General features: G+C 39.9%; 1 protein-coding gene across 1 annotated transcript in view; it reads right to left on the bottom strand.

Annotated features, from left to right (window-relative positions):
- XKR4 (XK related 4) overlaps nt 1-19315 on the bottom strand; it is a 1628686-nt gene that overhangs the window by 1532763 nt on the left and 76608 nt on the right. The gene's annotated exons all lie outside the window — the stretch shown is intronic.

Genomic DNA, 19315 nt, shown 5'->3' with positions numbered 1-19315 from the left:
CATACAACAGGAGATACCTGACAGAATCACACCCTATAGTTCACTACTGAAAGGGTAGCACTCTGCAATGTACTACTGACTACAAACAGAAGAGCTGGTGATTAGGACTACATGATCCAATGTAGCTTTGGATGGCCATCGTAATACTTTAGCCCCTGCCATACCTAGATTGAATGCCACTTATCTGGGAGTAGGACACATACACCAGTAGACCAGGGCAAACAGTTTATTTGTGTGTTTGTTAAATACATTGCTCATCTCTTACAACATCAGAGAATGCATTATTTAAGATATTTATGCTGCAGGTATTATTGTTTTGTTACAAGTATTAGCCTTCAGGTTTATAAGCTTTGCAGAGCAAACTGAATCGTTAAACAAGTGAATACTTTTGTATCCTATTCCTACAGAACACAAATGTGAATTTCAGATCAGGTGAAAGAGCTATTATGTTCCTTTATTAAGAATTATGGTAATATTTATACTATAGTCTAGTTTATTAGTCTTTCAGTTGCTATTCACAGAAACCAGAAAAATATTTTAAAAAGAAAAAAATAACAGTATCACAGAGCAAACTATGAAGTCTCATTCCTCTCCAACAAAAGCAAAACGAAACAAAAAAAACTGCTCTGCAGTCACAAACATGCACTTCCACTACAAGCAAGTAATCTGTACAGATATCTCTTTAATTATGCATCAATTGTTCATTTAATCTTTACACCATTGCAAAAGTTCCCTTGATAAAAATCACCATCTATCCACTGCTCAACTAACTATCCATATATTAATACTGTATTGTAAACATCCATGTTGTTATTGATTAACCCTGACAGATTTCTGTCCTCTTTAATTACCGTCTGTACTGTATCCTGTTCCACTGCAAAATGTGTCCTTTAATTACACTGTCATTACTATCTTTATGTCTTCCTAATACACACAAGTTCAAGACTTGTTGGGAGTCTCTAAGCCACAGTTACACAAAAATGCCTTTTAGAAAATGCAAATAATTTGATAAAAAGCATGATTTTTGTACTTGCTCATGAAAGACTCAGAAAGTATTGGAAGTTCAAATGCACCATTAATGAAGCTGTGAAAATCTGTTTATCTAAACACAATTGTTGTGTCTTTCGGCTTTTTCCGGTTAGGGGTCGCCACAGTGGAACTCCAGTCCGCTAATGATTGGCAGTTAATTTTTACATGCCAGCTTGCCAGGCCTGACGCACAACCTTCAATGAAGGTACGCCCATTCACACGTGTCCATGCAGAAGACGCTCTAGTTGAAAATCGAAATGGACAGTGTCTTACTGTGAGGCGACAATGCTACTGCAGCACCACCACCACGGGTCAGTTTATCTAAACACAATATAATTTAAAAATCAGGATAGTCTTATGGCATAAACATAGTTAAGGACAAAAATGCTTCTATAGCTTAAAAGAGCCAATTAATTATTTTATAACTCAATATGCATAATCTCTCTCTCATGAAACATTAGTTCGAATAAAAGTGTCAAATGAGATGAGATTACCCTTTTGAATATAACAGCCTTGTGCAACTTACTATTTAATTTAATTGTGATATGTTTTTCAAAAATGATAGATACCTGAAAGGTTTCTATGTGGATTTTTAACAAGAACACTGTTTCAATAGTTACATTTTTATAAATAGCCAATTAAAATAGTTTTTTTTTTTAAAATAATCCTTGAAGGAGGTGATTTAATGTATAAAAACATTCTACTCTGAAAGCCTTGCTAAGATTTCAATTAAATGCTGGCCTCTGCATATGAAGTTATATGTAGTGTATTTATGTATATTTCACTCACAGGCAGACATTTTAGGAAGGAAGAACCATAACAAGGATTCCCAAATGAATACTGTAGATCTGGAATTCTTATCATTTACAGCTTCATAGATAGCTGACATGCATGTGGCCCAGGAGGCCATTGAAGAGCCTAGCCCAACTTCCCTGTTACCTCAGACTACTGTCTGAGTGAGTTGGGCAATCACACAGTAGGCACTGAGGAAATCAAACCCTGGACTATGGAAAGTAATTCACTAACAGCTCATAGCCTTGGTCCTCTGTGTCAACTGTCAGCTTCAAATATAATCTTTTTCTTCCGATGACTATAGCAGGACTATAGCAGGACTCAAACTTGCAATCTCCTGATCTGAAATCAGACCTCTCATCCATTGGGCTCATGGCAAAATCTGTTACCATTCTGTTACAGTTTACTGTATAAGGAGGAAATACAAATTGATGCAGCTAAACTGCATACAAGAAAGAAGATTACTGCAGATAAGTGTCAGCCATATGATGATGTTAACAAGGCAATCTAGGCAAAGTACATATGTTGGTGACAATGTAGTAAGTCTCGCTCTGAAAAGATGGTGTTACATGATTCAGTAGTTTAATGTGAACATTTAACTATCATCTAATGTTACAAGATTCAGTGCTTTAAATTGAAAATATAGCTATAATCTCACACATATCTTTTCAACTGTTTACAGTAAGGAGGCTAAGCTCGTGGCATGGCAACCAGAGATCCCAAATCTAGAAGGTTAATACACGCCAGTCTTCTGCAGCATACAAATCCCAAAACACCCAATAAAATCTTCAGTACAATAAAACAGATCTTAGTTTATTGCAGTCGATCATTTTACTGTATCCATCTATCACAACAAACTCAGCTCTCTTTTACTGATCCATCAATTGCAATAAAATAAGATATGTTTTACTGATCCATCTATTAGAAAATCATAAGATCTGTTTCACTTTACTGAAGACTCTATCAAATGTTTTCTTTGGAATTTGCATGCCTAAGACCATGGCTTTTAATAATTTTGTAGATTTTGGACCTCTCGTTAGAATATTGTGTGCCTAGGTTCCTTACTCTGATTAGAAATATCTTTTTATTTTTTTCTGTTTTGTTTGTCCTCAACCCCAGCACCATTTGCAGGGGGGTGAGGTTGGATCGGCTGGACCCTTAACCACCTAGGTCTTTACCCGTCTTTGGTTCAACTATTAACAGAAGACAAAGAAGAAGACTCCAGCTCCTGTGGTTTTACAAACCTACTATTAATAACATGTCATACATATTTTAATATAGATCTAACACTGAGAATTACAGACAACTTGCACATACCTATGCAGTTCTAATTTTCATGGCTGTTGCAGCACAAAGGGCTGCAGAGCTAAGTCAAATATATGTTAAACATTGGATCATGCTGACAGTGTAAGCAAAGGAGTACATAGTTAAAGAGACATCTAGTGCTAATGGGAGAAGCTGAAGTAGGCTGTTATATGACTGGCACACTACTACAGTAGGTAACATGATTAAGATAACAGATGCAGCAATGAAGGTAAGTTAGTGAGGCTGAGGCAATGTGTGCTTATGCATGCAATGTAAGACTGCACAGTTGCATTTTGCACTTCCTTAGCACAAGAAAGAAAGCATACTGGCCTCCTGATAGGCCCCACTGGATATGCACAACAAAGTGCCAACCCTATTCATCATATAAATATGGGGGAAGTGGACTACAAAGGAAAGCAGAAAGGGAGAGAGCAGCAAATGCAAAGAGGTAACCATAAAGTATGAGAGGTACAGGGCATGTAATTCTTTTTTTTTCTGGGGAAAGAGATCTTTTGTAGTATAGAAAAATAAGGGTAGAATAGGAAGGTAGTGAAGGATTGCTGTGGATAAGATAGAGTAAAAGTACAGGTGGCAGTAGAAGACAAGTATAAAACACATATTCAGGTGGATAGAGGTGGTAGACACACAAAAGGTCATGAGAACAGTTATTGGGGAAGGTTGGACAATGAGCAAAGAATGAAGAATGACACATAAGGCATGGAAAATACCAGGATGGGGTTAGAGCAGGGTCCTGGCATGGTTGAATGCTGGGTCATCCCAGACAGCAACAAACCCAAGCATCATTCATCTGGTTGGCTGATGTTATGAGCAGATAGCTGTCCCAATGGCTTATTGGGTGGGGCTTATGAGCAACAAGACTTCAAAAGCCTTGCCAGATGCTCAGACATCCAGTTCCACTCCACCTCTGTAACCATCAGCCTCTGCAGTTGATGCCAGCAGGCCAGGGCAAATCCTTCTGCGTCATTTTCAGAAGAGTAGTCTTTATCCTTCTTTTGCAATATGGCAAAAGAAAGTACCAGTGACCACTATGAGTCACGTACTGAAAGACAGGATTAGTCCTGGACTGCTGGCATTGACTGCAGAGGCTAAACACAACCTTATTTTGTACTAATGACCCAATACTAGAATCAACAGCATGCACAGACTGATGAGAGCATGGCCTCCTCCTCTAGAACTGGACATGCAGAAGGATGACATTTTAGGAAAAAAGATTATACACATATGCTGCAAACAGAGTCATAGTTGTACAGTGGGATGACACACACATTACATGCCCACTATTTCTGGTATCATCATTCCTTCCTTCTGTGACATCCAGCTATATTGCTGCTTATCTGTCTTTGGTAAACAAAGCATGCACTCTAAAGAAAACATGTAAAATGGTAAGATAGCAAAAACAATGTTTATAGAACAGGTTTGTCTGTTGATATCTCTCTGGCTCTCTCACACAAACCTCTGCCTCCCATTGGCAAAGCAAATCAGGGAGGCACAACAACAGATCACAGTACCACAGCTGGCACTGATCATCAGAATATGTGATGCCACTAGCATCACTCATCACCCTCACAAACTCATTTAAATCATCATACTTCCTAAACAGGCCACTGAACTGGACCAGAAAATGCTACTCAAAGTTCAGGTGCAGGAAAAACATGAAAACATTGTCCTTCCTGGCACACCATGCTGGAATTTGCATTCCCTATTACCTGGAGTAGCGAAGACTACTCAGTCAGGCTATCTTGAGGAGTGAAATGTAAGTCTATGGACATGGGTCCACATTTGTGGATCACATACTGCACAGAGCAGCATGTACCATAGTACTACTGTTTGGCCTTAGCACTGTAACATGATCCAAGGAATAAACACAGTACTGCACAGTGGCACATTGAAGCAAACACATGTATGCACAAGGATATCAATCACATGTCTTATGGTTACCACCATGTGCAGACCTGCTGCCAGATTATTGGGTAACACAATGTATTATGGCAGTGCTTTAGGAGCAGTAATGCTATCATTATGCATCATTATAATGCGCATAACCACTGAGATAAGTAGTCTTTGTTAGCATGATGTAAAAACCTGTAACATTTTGTGTAACAATGCTCATTGTTGTTCTAATGTAGATTAGTGGAGTTTCATTAAAGTTTCTGTAGTCTGGCAGCTTTTAAGAGTTGCTGAAGGATTCTTGCCTGGTAACATGCTTCAACAAGAGCAAAAGACCCTGTGGTGGATGTCAGTCATGCTGAGGCTGGGTTTTTCATATATACGTTACTGGGAACCAAAGTCACTGACATGGTACTGTAGTGAGCAGTCTGTCTGTCTGTGTCCGTGGAGAGTTGCAACTGTATGTGACAGAAACCTTGTGAATGACAGAGGGCATTTAGATTCAAGGATCATATGTTGAGGCATGGGAACAGTATGCATTTTGGGCAGGACGCTGTGTATTGCACTAAATACAGCTGGAAAAACTGGTGCATAAGTCGGGGGGGGGCTGTAGTCATGCCTACAGAACAGTAATAAATGAAATGCTGTATGCAAAACTAACTGCAGCTGATGAGCAGATGCATAAGCCAGAGGGGCACCATTGCCCATTACATAAAAAATACAATCTCAACAATGATCTGTGTAATTTGACTTGGGATGATCTGTGACCAGTCTCCTCACACCTGGACCCTTCCACATATGTGAATGGCATGGCCCGAGGAATTAGATCAGATGACATTTGCAATGTGTCTTATTGACAGCAGCTATGGAGGTAACTACAGCTGTATTGTATGATTCCTGTCCCTCTACAACCATGTTGTAGTGCACTTGGTAGGTGTCATGCCATAATCCATAGAGCATACTCACCATCTCCACATTGCTAACCACTAACCATTTACGCAATTCAGTCTTGTTGAGATTCAGAGTAAGTCTGCAGGCAATGCATTTTTGTATTCTTCCTCCAATAAACAATTACACTATATGGAAAACTGAATTTATATTAGAACCATTTGGTGTCATCAACTGCAAGAGATTATGGCCAAATGAACAGTGCTAAATGGTGGATGGCCCTTTCACCTTTTCTCCTTGACCAAGCATGGAACAATTTCATATAAAGTGTCATGAAAATTCAAACACCTGACAGCCTGTTTATTTATCTATTTTTTTGAGAATAAATAAACATCAAAAGAAGATGAACAGTTGCAAAAAATTGATAAATATCCATAGTGCTATTGTGATTTTCTGTCTGGCTTTCACTTAACTTCAGATGGAGGGAGAATTTTCTTATATTCCTTAAGCCTAACACTGCAGTATTGGGAAAGTGAAGGAAATGAGGAAATGTGCATCTAGGAATACTTGCTCGTACTGATGAAAGACACTATTTTGTGTCCAAAAATCACTGTGGAAAGCAGCTTTACCCCACTCAAAGAAAATCTGTTCATGTACTGAACAACATCTGCTGCTCACCAATGCTATGAGTTGTTCTGTGGCTGCGTGCAGACAGCATGCTAGAAAACAGTTTACATCATAAAGCAGGTACTGGATTTATAACCTGCAATAATCTCTTTACTTGTGTCTATTTACTTATGTTGAGTAAGTTAACTGTCCCAAAAAGTTCTTTCCAGCCACATCATCAGTCCAAGGAAAAAGTAAATGTATTTATTATAAAATTATACTAAGTAAATAAAAAAATCAAAGAAAAAATAATTATTCACCTACATAAGATAAAGAAGAAAAATCAAATGAAAAGGCAAAATCTAACATTCAGAGCAAGACCAACATATAATGTATCATAAATCAGTGAAGGAGTGATCATAATCAGACTCTCACAACTAAGTCACAGTTTGCTTATTTGTTGAATGAAGAACTGCTGTAGCCTTATCCTGAACTGACCAAAGTCTAGAGATTTCCTCACCCACTGGGATCACAAATTGCCACAGGACAACAACTGCAGATGAGAAGGCACTTATTACACATTTAATATGCATCCTAGGCATGGTTTATGTATGTGGTACTTATAGGTTCATAGGTGTTTACTAGGCTAAGAACCACAAGGGTCTTTTTAAGCCTAGCTGTGCATCCCAAATATCCGACAAGTTCTGGCACTCTTGATAAGTGTAAGCAGAGGCTAGGGGGATTAAATATTTACAAGCAGGGGTCTGGGATATGAACGTTACAGGCTGTCTGTGTTCACATAGGTGCCAAATCAAGGAAGAACTTCCTGTTTCCCATACTTTTGTCCAAGTTACTCTTGAATTGGATTCGTGAGGAACTCTGCTTCACATGGTTGGAGGAGCCTGTTCCAGAGAAGGGGTAATTTCTAGAGATGGAAAAAGAGTTGATCTCTCTAGTAAATTGTTTAGTATAAAAAAGTAATACCATGTGAAAGGCAGCAGTTGAGAAACTACTGCCTTTAACAAGTAATTCTTTAGTTTACTAGAAATCACCGCAACTGTCTTCAAGAAGGAATAGTGTTCTTTCTACCAAGGTCAAATATGACAAACCTAAAGGTTATATCATGTGGAATTTGCAAAGATGTGGCATTGGACGTGGCATTGGAGGATGAGGAACAGTAGTAAGGATTACATAGGGTGATAAACAGATGTGGCATTGGACGTGGCATTGGAGGATGAGGAACAGTAGTAAGGATTACATAGGGTGATAAACAGATGTGGCATTGGATGTGGCACTGGAGGATGAGGAATAGTAGTAAGGATTACATAGGGTGATAAACAGATGTGGCATTGGATGTGCATTGGAGGATGAGGAACAGTAGTAAGGATTATATAGGGTGATAAACAGATGTGGCATTGGACGTGCATTGGAGGATGAGGAACAGTAGTAAGGATTATATAGGGTGATAAACAGATGTGGCATTGGACGTGGCATTGGGGGATGAGGAACAGTAGTAAGGATTACATAGGGTGATAAACAGATGTGGCATTGGATGTGGCACTGGAGGATGAGGAATAGTAGTAAGGATTACATAGGGTGATAAACAGATGTGGCATTGGACGTGCATTGGAGGATGAGGAACAGTAGTAAGGATTATATAGGGTGATAAACAGATGTGGCATTGGAAGTGGCATTGGGGGATGAGGAACAGTAGTAAGGATTACATAGGATGATAAACAGATGCGGCATTGGATGTGGCATTGGAGGATGAGGAACAGTAGTAAGGATTACATAGGGTGATAGATACAGACAGACAGAGAATCCCCTTTTGTGAATGGGCACACTGTAATAGTTTTATTTAGTGACTAGAAATTTCTTAGCAGCCTACTAGATCCAATTGTCCCTTTTCTGGGGTTTTCCAGGAGCACTTCCTGGTTAAATAACTTTCTCAGAATCACAAAGTCAGTAAGTGGATACTGAAGGAAATAAATCCAAGACCACAGGAAAGTATCTGTTAAAAGGTCATATCCTTAAGCCACAGAGCTAAACTGTCTTACTGAATAATATAAGATGATGGACATACCTTGCAAATACCAGATCAGCAGCATTTAGGATTAGACAGAAAACCATCTCTGTATCTGTTGATAGAAATGAAGAAAAGAGCAGATAGAAGTGCAGCAAAGACTGATGAAAATCCATGACAGCTATTGATGCTCTACAGAATGAACTTTGGATTATTTTAAGGGCCATAAAATAAAAGGAGCCTATAAGCATCTGGTACACTTATTCAACAAACCAAATATTCTTTGTTTTGAATCATCCCATGAGTCACAGCACTGTATTAGAAAGGTTTACAAAGATTGCAAACATCTTCTGCACATATTGTACCATAATGGCGTTGCCCTCAAAATTCTAGAACTAGTCTTGAGAAGAAGATTTGGCTTTTTCATTTCCATAGCTCCCTAGGAATCATGGGCAAAGTAAATCTAGGACAGGGATTTTACATGCAGGAAAGGATGTTAACATTTTTACATCCTTCAGTGGAACACAGATAAATCAGTGATAGAATCAGATGATCTGATATTGTTAATCATCATTCATTCCTTACTGCTGGGTGTCTGTTCTGTCCTCTGAACAGAGTTGGCTTTATAACAAGCTTGTGCCAGCCAAAAAACTCTCGAGCTAAGCTTTACCCATAATGCTCCTCTCCTGTTACAGTCAGATCTTGTTACCATGTAGATATCAAGACGTGTCAAGCCAGCTCTCAGCTAAGTAGTATAAAAACGTTATCTTTATTAAAATTCTTCCATAGGTTTTTCTCTTTAATATCTATATTTTCTCAATTTCTCATTAATCACTACTAAATGTTTACTCCTGTTTATGTGCCCTTTTTGCTTTTTTCTCACCAGTTTGGTACTCTCAGTACCATCGTTGGTACAGGCCTTCCTTCTCTGTCTTTTTTCTCTCTACTTTTCCTACATTTTGAGGTAATTTTAATACCATCGTTGGTATCCTTTCCCTTTCATCTTCTAAAAAAAAAAACTCCTTTTTACAGATACAATGTTTTCATACTTTCTGATAGCTACAGTGTGTGTTTACTTGTTGAAGTTTGTTCTGCTATGTCTGAAAAGAAGGGAACAACATGTTTCAAACAATGCAACCAATGTGGAACAAAATGTCAAACTCAGACATTCACCTATCATGTGTCTACTGCCTGGGTGTTCTGCATCTATCTGTACAACTGCCTTGTGGAATTTGTAAAGGTTTTAGCTCTCACATTCTAAATGAGAGAAAAAACAAACTAATACTCTTACTTTTAAAACCTCCCTTTTCATAATTTCTGGGTCAGACGGCTCACCCCCTCCTAAAAAAGAACAGAAATGAAGGAGCCGTTCCATACCTTCTTCACCTCATGGTACTGATAAAAAGATTTTGGAACCAAAGCAAAACTTCCAAAATTGTCACCAACAACCTTGGCACCTGGACCTCAATACCCTTCTACTGTGCCATCCTAGGTTCCAGGACCTTGTCTATTCAGCTCGGTACTGTCCTCAGTAACATTGTCCACCATACCAATATTGACCACTGTACCATCTATGTCTTTAACTACTGCTTCAGCTCCATTCCTTTTGGCACCAAAAATAGTTCTCCCAACACCGGTCACCCCCCATACATCTTACTGGTCCTGAGACCACAGAGCCAATATGAGAAATTGTCCCTCAGATCCAATATTCCCCTACAGTAAATCATTTTTTGGGCAACAATTTAGCACTTTCTTGGAACGGCCTGACTCTCCATCAGGGATATCTACCCAATCCTCCAGGAGCCTCTCAGAATTTGATGTGGTGTGACTTGTGGATCAGCTTCTGATGGTCAGAGGAATCTCAACACCTTCTAAACCCCCCCCAACTGGAGTTGGGAGGATTTCTCCACCGACACCTGCATATTCTCCTCCTTTAACCTCCTTACAGGTATCGAAGCCCCTGACACCGATGCCTATCCTAGTTCCAGCTTCTTCGGTTTCACTGGTGGACCTCACCGTAGTTCTGGAGCCGACCCTTTGGCCATTGACTCATTGGGAGATGAGCCATCCTCAGGATCATGACTGGGCTGCCGGCACCATGACTCCTAGTATGGCACAGATTTTTTCTATGGTATCATCTACTATGGTTCCGGGAGTCTTGGAAGCACCAAGTCCTCACAGGGCTCCTTCCCTGAGAGTGAGCTCATCAGAGTGGGTGTGACTCCAGTTCTGAGGTTGTCCTTCTTGGTTCCAGGCTCCCATTCCTCTTTGGGAAGGCCAGCTTTCTAGGTGATGGAGAGGGGCATTACCTCTGCAAGCACACAGATGGTTCCCTCGGCATCGGAGTACCTCATATATCTCCCCTGTGAACTGCAGTTGACACAGTCCACCACATTAGAAGATTGAGCACAAGAGCATCAAGATACCCTACCACAGGGCAACCCTTTTTCTGAGTCCTCTTCAGTTTCTCCTGTAAGAGATCATGCAAGAGGAAGCATGTAGACGCCCCTGAAAATTTCCTCACTGAAGATATGGACTAAGATGAAGGGGAGGGGTCCCCAGGGTCACCTCCTGAGGATGTCTCCTTTGGAGACATACTGGAAATCTTAAAACAGCAGGGAGGCTGGAAGCCCACCAACCTCTCCTCTGAGGAGTCCATACTCTTGCAGGCTTTTTGTGCTCGACCCTCTGCTTCTTGGGTGACCCCGGCTGCAGACGAATAACTACAGCTCATCTTGCAGCATGCATGGAAGAGTCCTGATACCGTTGAACCGATCCCTCAGAGACCAGACAAAATTTTGTCCCCACCAGAAGACAGTCCACACAGGTCCAAAGGCCTACAGGTAGATGCTATGGTGGTGGCGGCGGCCACTAAAAAGAAGCTCGACAAGGAGAGCCATACTGTCCATCCTCCAAACACGGAGTCTCAGGCAATGGACAGATTATGGAAGTAAGTGTTTGCTTCATGGACCTTTGCCATTATGTCCTTGAACTACTTGGCACAATTTACCAGGCTCCAGAGAGACTTCATTTCAGAACTCTCTGGAACGTTAGCAGGAGCAGTCCCTGACAAGGTTTGTGACATAGTTATCTCGCAACTTACTACCCTGAAATCCATGGCTAACTCATCCATGAGGTTTATATCTCACTCGACTGAAGAGGTGGCCAGAGCAGTGGGTTTGGACGTTGTCATGAGACATCATGCCTGGATGTGCCTTTGTGACTTTGCGGACCCTTTTAAGTCTTCCTTCCTTAATGATCCAGTGGAAGCATCTTCTCTCTTTGACCCAAAAGTGAAAGACACATTAGCCAGGTGTGGAAAGGATGGCAAGACCCTGTCTGCTGTGGGTGTGCATTTTTTCACCCCTCAGGCATCCTTCTCTAGCAAACAGAGGAGTGGAAAGATGTGGCACAAGAAATCCCAGGGTGCTTTCCGTGACATACTTGGCAAGTTTAACCCCTGGGGCAGAGGGGGTAACTCATCTGGAAGATGCCCCTACAGAGGAAGAGGGGGTCCGCTTAACCAGGATTCTTTTTCTGGACAGCCCTACCAGTGCTCCTGAAGGGCGGCCCGATTGCTTACCTCTGGAAGCAGTTGGGGGACGTTTCTCTCTGCACCACCCTGCCTGGCAAACAATAACCACAGATTCTTGGATGCAGAATATAATCACCAGAGGTTACCACATACCTTTCAATACTTGCCCAAAGCCATCAAGGCATATTCCTGACATTCCATGCAGTCAAAGGGAAGCAGTAGCTCAAGAAATACGAAAGCTGTTTCAAAAAAGGGTCATCCAAGCAGTCCCACCAGACCAAATAGGGTCCGGATTTTACTCAAGGTTCTTGCCAAAAAAGACAGGGGACTGAAGACTTGGATCTCAGCATCCTGAACAAATTTGTCAACCAAACAAGATTCTGGATGGTTATGGTTCAGTCTAGCCTACCCTTCCTGGAGAAAGATGATTGGATGTGCTCAATAGATCTTCAGGATGTGTATTATCACATAAAAATGGACAAACACTCCAGAAGATTCCTTTGCTTCCAGCTAGGAGCCAATCATTACCAATTCTGGGCACTGCCCTTTGGACTCTCTATGGCCCCCAGAGTGTTCACCAAATGAATGGCAGTGGTAACAGCTCACTTGAGACTACAAGGATTTCAAGTGTTTCCGTATTTAGATGATTGGCTCCTTACCACCCCCACCAAGCATCTACTGGTTACAACCTTGCATTACATTCTAAAACTAGCAAAATACCTAGGAATAAACAAGAAAAAATGCAAGTTGACTCCTTCTCAAACCTTGCAATTCATAGGGGCAATTTTCAATATTCAGTCTTGCCTAGTCTCCCTTCCATGTCACAGATTAGAAAGACTGAAGTCCCAACTCCGGGTAATACTCCCTCAAGTCAAAGTTCCAGCTCAGGCTGTCCTTCAACTTCTAGGGTCAATGGCAGTACTGATTATAATAGTTCCCCTGGTGAGATTACACATGAGACTTCTTCAATGGCTCTTACTAACACAGTGGTCCCCTTTGAATCAAGCTATGTCCTTTCAGATTCACATAACAAATCGATGCAAACAAGATTTAACTTGGTGGATGAAGCCAGAAAAAGACCCATGGAATCGCCCTTTCGCCCAAGACTATAGTGACCACTGACACTTTCCTGATAGGGTGGGGGGGGCACTTCCAGGGAAAGACAGTCCAATGCACTTGGTCACCTCTGTAGGCCAATCTGCACATCAATGCTCTAGAACTGAGGGCAGTGCTTCTAGCGTTGCAAGCCTTTCAATCAGTCATTCCATCAGGGACAATTGCTATCCAGTCTGACAACATGTTGGTGGTCTGGTATATCAACAAACAAGGGGGAACCAAATCCTATCCATTGTGTCGAGAGGGCATGAGAATTTGGATATGGGTGACAGCTTCCAACCACTTTCTGACAGCAATGCACATTCCCGGGGATTCCAACGTGATTGCAGACAAACTGAACAGATGCATCTTCCTGCCTAGCGTGTCGTCCCTCAAGTCAACCATAGTAGCAAAGATCTTCAACTGCTGGGGCCAGCCTTGCTGTGACCTATTTGCCTCTCCAGCAAATCACAAATGCAGCAGCTACTTTGCCCTTTCTCCCCAACAGGGGAAGTCCTTGAGGGACACTCTAATACACGATTGGCCCAAGGGACTTCTTTATGCTTTTTCCTCCCTTCCACTGATCCCACATTTTCTAAAGAAGGCCCTTTGGTTGAGAAGCAGAGTAATCCTCATTGGACCCTACTGGCCCCGACAAGTTTGGTTCCCATTCCTTTGGGCTCAACTAGTACACCGACCATGGATTCTGGATCCAATTCTAGAATTACTGTCGCACCCGCAGGGATTGATATAGCCAAACATATTCAGTCTCAAGCTGACAGCTTGGTTTCTCCACTTCCAGTAATTGCCAGGCAGAATAACCTTTCCTCCCCTGTACGTAACATTCATCTGGCTTCACACAACCCATCCACCAGGAAAATTTATCTTAGCAAGTGGAAGAGATTCCTTACTTGGTCTCGACAGAAAGAACTAGACCCTTGCTCACCTCCAGTTAGTGTGGTATTGGATTATTTGTCAAGCCTTCTTCATTCAGGAGTGTCAACCTCCAATATTCAAGTACATCTGGCTGCTATCTCAAACTTCCACAATGTATTCAAAGACTTATCCTTAATTTCCCATTGTCTCTGCAAAACATTTTTGAAAGGGGTCTCGCACATCAGACCATCCTTCAAAGAACCAGTTGAACCTTGGAGTTTAAAACTAGTTCTGCAATCCCTGATGTGATCCCCTTTCAAACCTGCTGCCACTTGTGATATAAAATTCTTATCCTGTAAATCTCTATTTTCAGTAGCCATCACCTCAACAAGATGCATATCCGAACTTCAAGCCTTGTGCATAAAAATGCCCTTACATGGTCTTTCATAAGGACACAGTATCACTCTGGGCTAACCCCTCCTTTCTCCCCAAAGTTATTTTAAAACTGACTATTAATCAGACAACTGACCTACCAGTCTTTTGTCCAAACTTCTCAAATAAAGGAGAATACTGCCTTCATTTACTGGATGCACATAGACAATTACCATTTTACCTAGACAGAACTAAGGAGAATACTGCCTTCATTTACTGGATGTACATAGACAATTACCATTTTACCTAGACAGAACTAAGGAGAATACTGCCTTCATTTACTGGTTGTACATAGACTATTACCATTTTACCTAGACAGAACTAAGGAGAATACTGCCTTCATTTACTGGATGTACATAGACTATGACCATTTTACCTAGACAGAACTAAGGAGAATACTGTCTTCATTTACTGGTTGTACATAAACTATTACCATTTTACCTAGACAGAACTAAGGAGAATACTGCCTTCATTTACTGGATGTACATAGACAATTACCATTTTACCTAGACAGAACTAAGGAGAATACTGCCTTCATTTACTGGATGTACATAGACAATTACCATTTTACCTAGACAGAACTAAGGAGAATACTGCCTTCATTTACTGGTTGTACATACACTATTACCATTTTACCTAGACAGAACTAAGGAGAATACTGCCTTCATTTACTGGATGTACATAGACTATGACCATTTTACCTAGACAGAACTAAGGAGAATACTGCCTTCATTTACTGGATGTACATAGACTATGACCATTTTACCTAGACAGAACTAAGGAGAATACTGCCTTCATTTACTGGATGTACATAGACTATTACCATTTTACCTAGACAGAACTAAGGAGAATACTGCCTTCATTTACTGGTTGTACATAGACAATTACCATTTTACCGAGACAGAACTAAGGAGAATACTGCTTTCATTTACTGGATGTACATAGACAATTACCATTTTAACTAAGCAGAACTAAGGAGAATACTGCCTTCATTTACTGGATGTACATAGACTATTACCATTTTACCTAGACAGAACTAAGGAGAATACTGCCTTCATTTACTGGATGTACATAGACTATTACCATTTTAACTAAGCAGAACTAAGGAGAATACTGCCTTCATTTACTGGATGTACATAGACTATGACCATTTTACCTAGACAGAACTAAGGAGAATACTGCCTTCATTTACTGGATGTACATAGACTATGACCATTTTACCTAGACAGAGCTAAGGAGAATACTGCCTTCATTTACTGGATGTACATAGACTATGACCATTTTACCTAGACGGAACTAAGGAGAATACTGACTTCATTTACTGGATGTACATAGACAATTACCATTTTAACTAGACAGAACTAAGGAGAATACTGCCTTCATTTACTGGATGTACATAGACAATTACCATTTTACCTAGACAGAACTAAGGAGAATACTGCCTTCATTTACTGGTTGTACATAGACAATTACCATTTTACCTAGACAGAACTAAGGAGAATACTGCCTTCATTTACTGGATGTACATAGACAATTACCATTTTACCTAGACAGAACTAAGGAGAATACTGCCTTCATTTACTGGATGTACATAGACTATGACCATTTTACCTAGACAGAACTAAGGAGAATACTGCCTTCATTTACTGGATGTACATAGACTATTACCATTTTAACTAAGCAGAACTAAGGAGAATACTGCCTTTATTTACTGGATGTACATGGACTATGACCATTTTACCTAAACAGAACTAAAGAGAATACTGCCTTCATTTACTGGATGTACATAGACTATGACCATTTTACCTAGACAGAACTAAGGAGAATACTGCCTTCATTTACTGGATGTACATAGACTATTACCATTTTAACTAAGCAGAACTAAGGAGAATACTGCCTTCATTTACTGGATGTACATAGACTATTACCATTTTACCTAGACAGAACTAAGGAGAATACTGCCTTCATTTACTGGATGTACATAGACTATTACCATTTTACCTAGACAGAACTAAGGAGAATACTGCCTTCATTTACTGGTTGTACATAGACAATTACCATTTTAACTAAGCAGAACTAAGGAGAATATTGCTTTCATTTACTGGTTGTACATAGACAATTACCATTTTACCTAGACAGAACTAAGGAGAATACTGCCTTCATTTACTGGTTGTACATAGACAATTACCATTTTACCTAGACAGAACTAAGGAGAATACTGCCTTCATTTACTGGTTGTACATAGACAATTACCATTTTACCTAGACAGAACTAAGGAGAATACTGCCTTCATTTACTGGTTGTACATAGACAATTACCATTTTACCTAGACAGAACTAAAGAGAATACTGCCTTCATTTACTGGATGTACATAGACTATTACCATTTTAACTAAGCAGAACAAAATCAGAATGTTTATCTAACCAGTTATTTGTTTCTTATTTGGGACCAAATTTGGGAGAATCTGTTTCTAAGGTAACTTTATCTAAGCGGTTGAGAAACTGCATATGCTTTATCTATCAACATAGTAAAATTCCTCTACCGAGCAAGGTCAAAGCACACTCAACCAGATCAGGGGCGACTTCTGTTGCTTTTCATTCAAGGGCTTCAATGGATGCAACATGGGCTACCCCTCATAGTTTTATCACTCATTACAAATTGGACTTGGTCTCCAGGGGGGAGAGCATCCTTTGGTTCAATAGTACTCAGGAACATCCTTCCATAGGGCATCCCAAGACATAAAGTAGCTAGGGACTCTGTCCCATCAGTAAGGAATGAATGAAGATTAACAACATCAGATAAAGAAGTTATGTTCTTACCATAATGCTCCATCTGTGTTATTGATTCTTCACTCATTCATTACATCCCACCCTCCTTCCCCCTCCAAGGTTCTCCTGGCAGTTCGTATTTGGTCCAAATCCCGTGTTAGAGGACCTGCTCAAAAAAAGCCTCTGCTTTCCTTATCACAGGCAAACTCAATCTGAGGTAAGAGGGAGAGGGACACTATGGGTAAAGCTTAGCTTGAGAGTTTTTTGGCTGACAAGAGTTTTTTATAAGGCCAACTCGGTTCCGAGGACAGAACCGACACCCAACAATAATGAATGAATGAAGATCAACAACACAGATGGAACGTTATGGTAAGAACATAACTTCTTTTTACATGTATAAAGGTATCAGGTCTGACCAAGACCTGATGGTAGAAATACTTAAACGTATGTTTAACAAGTTTAGCATTTTGATTTGCAGTAGAAATTGTACCTCCTAATATTACAATAGTTTGTATACCTGATATTTTGGACTCATTGTCAAATGACTACATTCTACTTAGCACTGCTTTGAGTTTGCATGGATTTTAAGCTAACACCTGACAAAGAGAGTTATTTGCAGCAAGCCTTCATTTTGTATTTGGCTAGGAGGTAGTAGCAGCATGATAGCCAAATGAACGTGAGATATTCACTGTTTTCTAAACACCATTTCTTTTTTGTATTTTATTCCTTCAAAATGGTCGAGTCAATTCTAACATTCATTTTGAGCTCATTTCTTTTAATGTATGTATGTGTATTTTGCTTCTTGGAGAGTTAAAAATGTGAAGAGATGATCATGGGCACAGGAAATATTCTGGGCCTGAAAGACAGACCACCAGTCAGTGCACCAAACTTCATCTAGAAGAACGGAAGAAGGACTTCAACTGAAAAGGACCTCCCTTTGACATTTATCAGTAAAGAACAAGGGTTTAACCTTTTACATTCTATATCAAAGTGTAGTAACATGTCATTGATTACTTAAACACTGGGAAATATTCTGGGTAGAATAATCTTCTCAGGTTTGTGGGCAAAATAAAGTCAATTAATTATTCATACTTTATTCTTGGGAACAAGAACCAAGCCAGTACAAGTTCCGTGCTTATCAGATCAAAATTTAAATTGAAGTTGAACTAGTCAAAGCCTCCTGAGAGTTACATTACCCAAAATCTAATGTTTCTTTCCTCAGTAAAACTCAGAAACTCATCAAGAATTGTGTAATTTTTAAGCTACAATTACCTTAATTATCTTAAAGACTTTACCAACATGAGTTTGATAACAACCCAGTCAGGACCCAATGATTACAGCTAGAGCACAGAGCAAATTTAGTTACCAGGAGGGAATCCATGCTGAAAAAGTCCCATTTCCCCAACCAAAGCAATCCCCATAAAAATCACTTGAAGTGTATTCATTTTTCTACTTTTTTTCAGTTAACGAGGACCTTCTTACAGTCAGAGTCTATCTTCAGTAAAGGCCCTAGGGAAGAAGTTCCAGGCATAGAGGAGTCAATAACAAAATATCTGCAATGTAGATGTAATTTCCATAAACACAAAAAGTGTCTATAAAAATCTGAATATATATACTGAGTACTATTACAACCGAGAAGACATGTACACTCACTAGCAGTAACTCAGCAATAGTTAAAGAAATTAACTTATGCATTTTATTATACAATTATAACTCTTCGATACATCAATGCAAGCAATACAGTCTGACTTTTGTTTCAGTGAATACAGATAAAAGAGATATTAGTAAATACAATGAACATCAAATCTTTGTGTTCTGCTTGAAAAATGCAAACAAAATGCAAAAATAGGAACTATTTTCAGGGGTCAGAGGAGCAGAGATTGAGGAGGCAGAATAATCTCTAAACAACAATATGTAATATTCTTTATAGAAAGACCATATAGATGAAGGAAACAAGAATGAAAGGATAATGTAAGGCATATGACAGAGAAATACGAGTGAAGAAAGGAAAGTGGGGAAAGAAAAACATAAGAATAACAAGGATAATGTTGGTAACCA

Source organism: Protopterus annectens, chromosome 3.part0, assembly GCF_019279795.1.
Source record: "Protopterus annectens isolate FY-2018-M chromosome 3.part0, PAN1.0, whole genome shotgun sequence".
NCBI lineage: Eukaryota > Metazoa > Chordata > Ceratodontiformes > Protopteridae > Protopterus > Protopterus annectens.
This window is presented reverse-complemented; position numbering and strand designations above follow the sequence as displayed.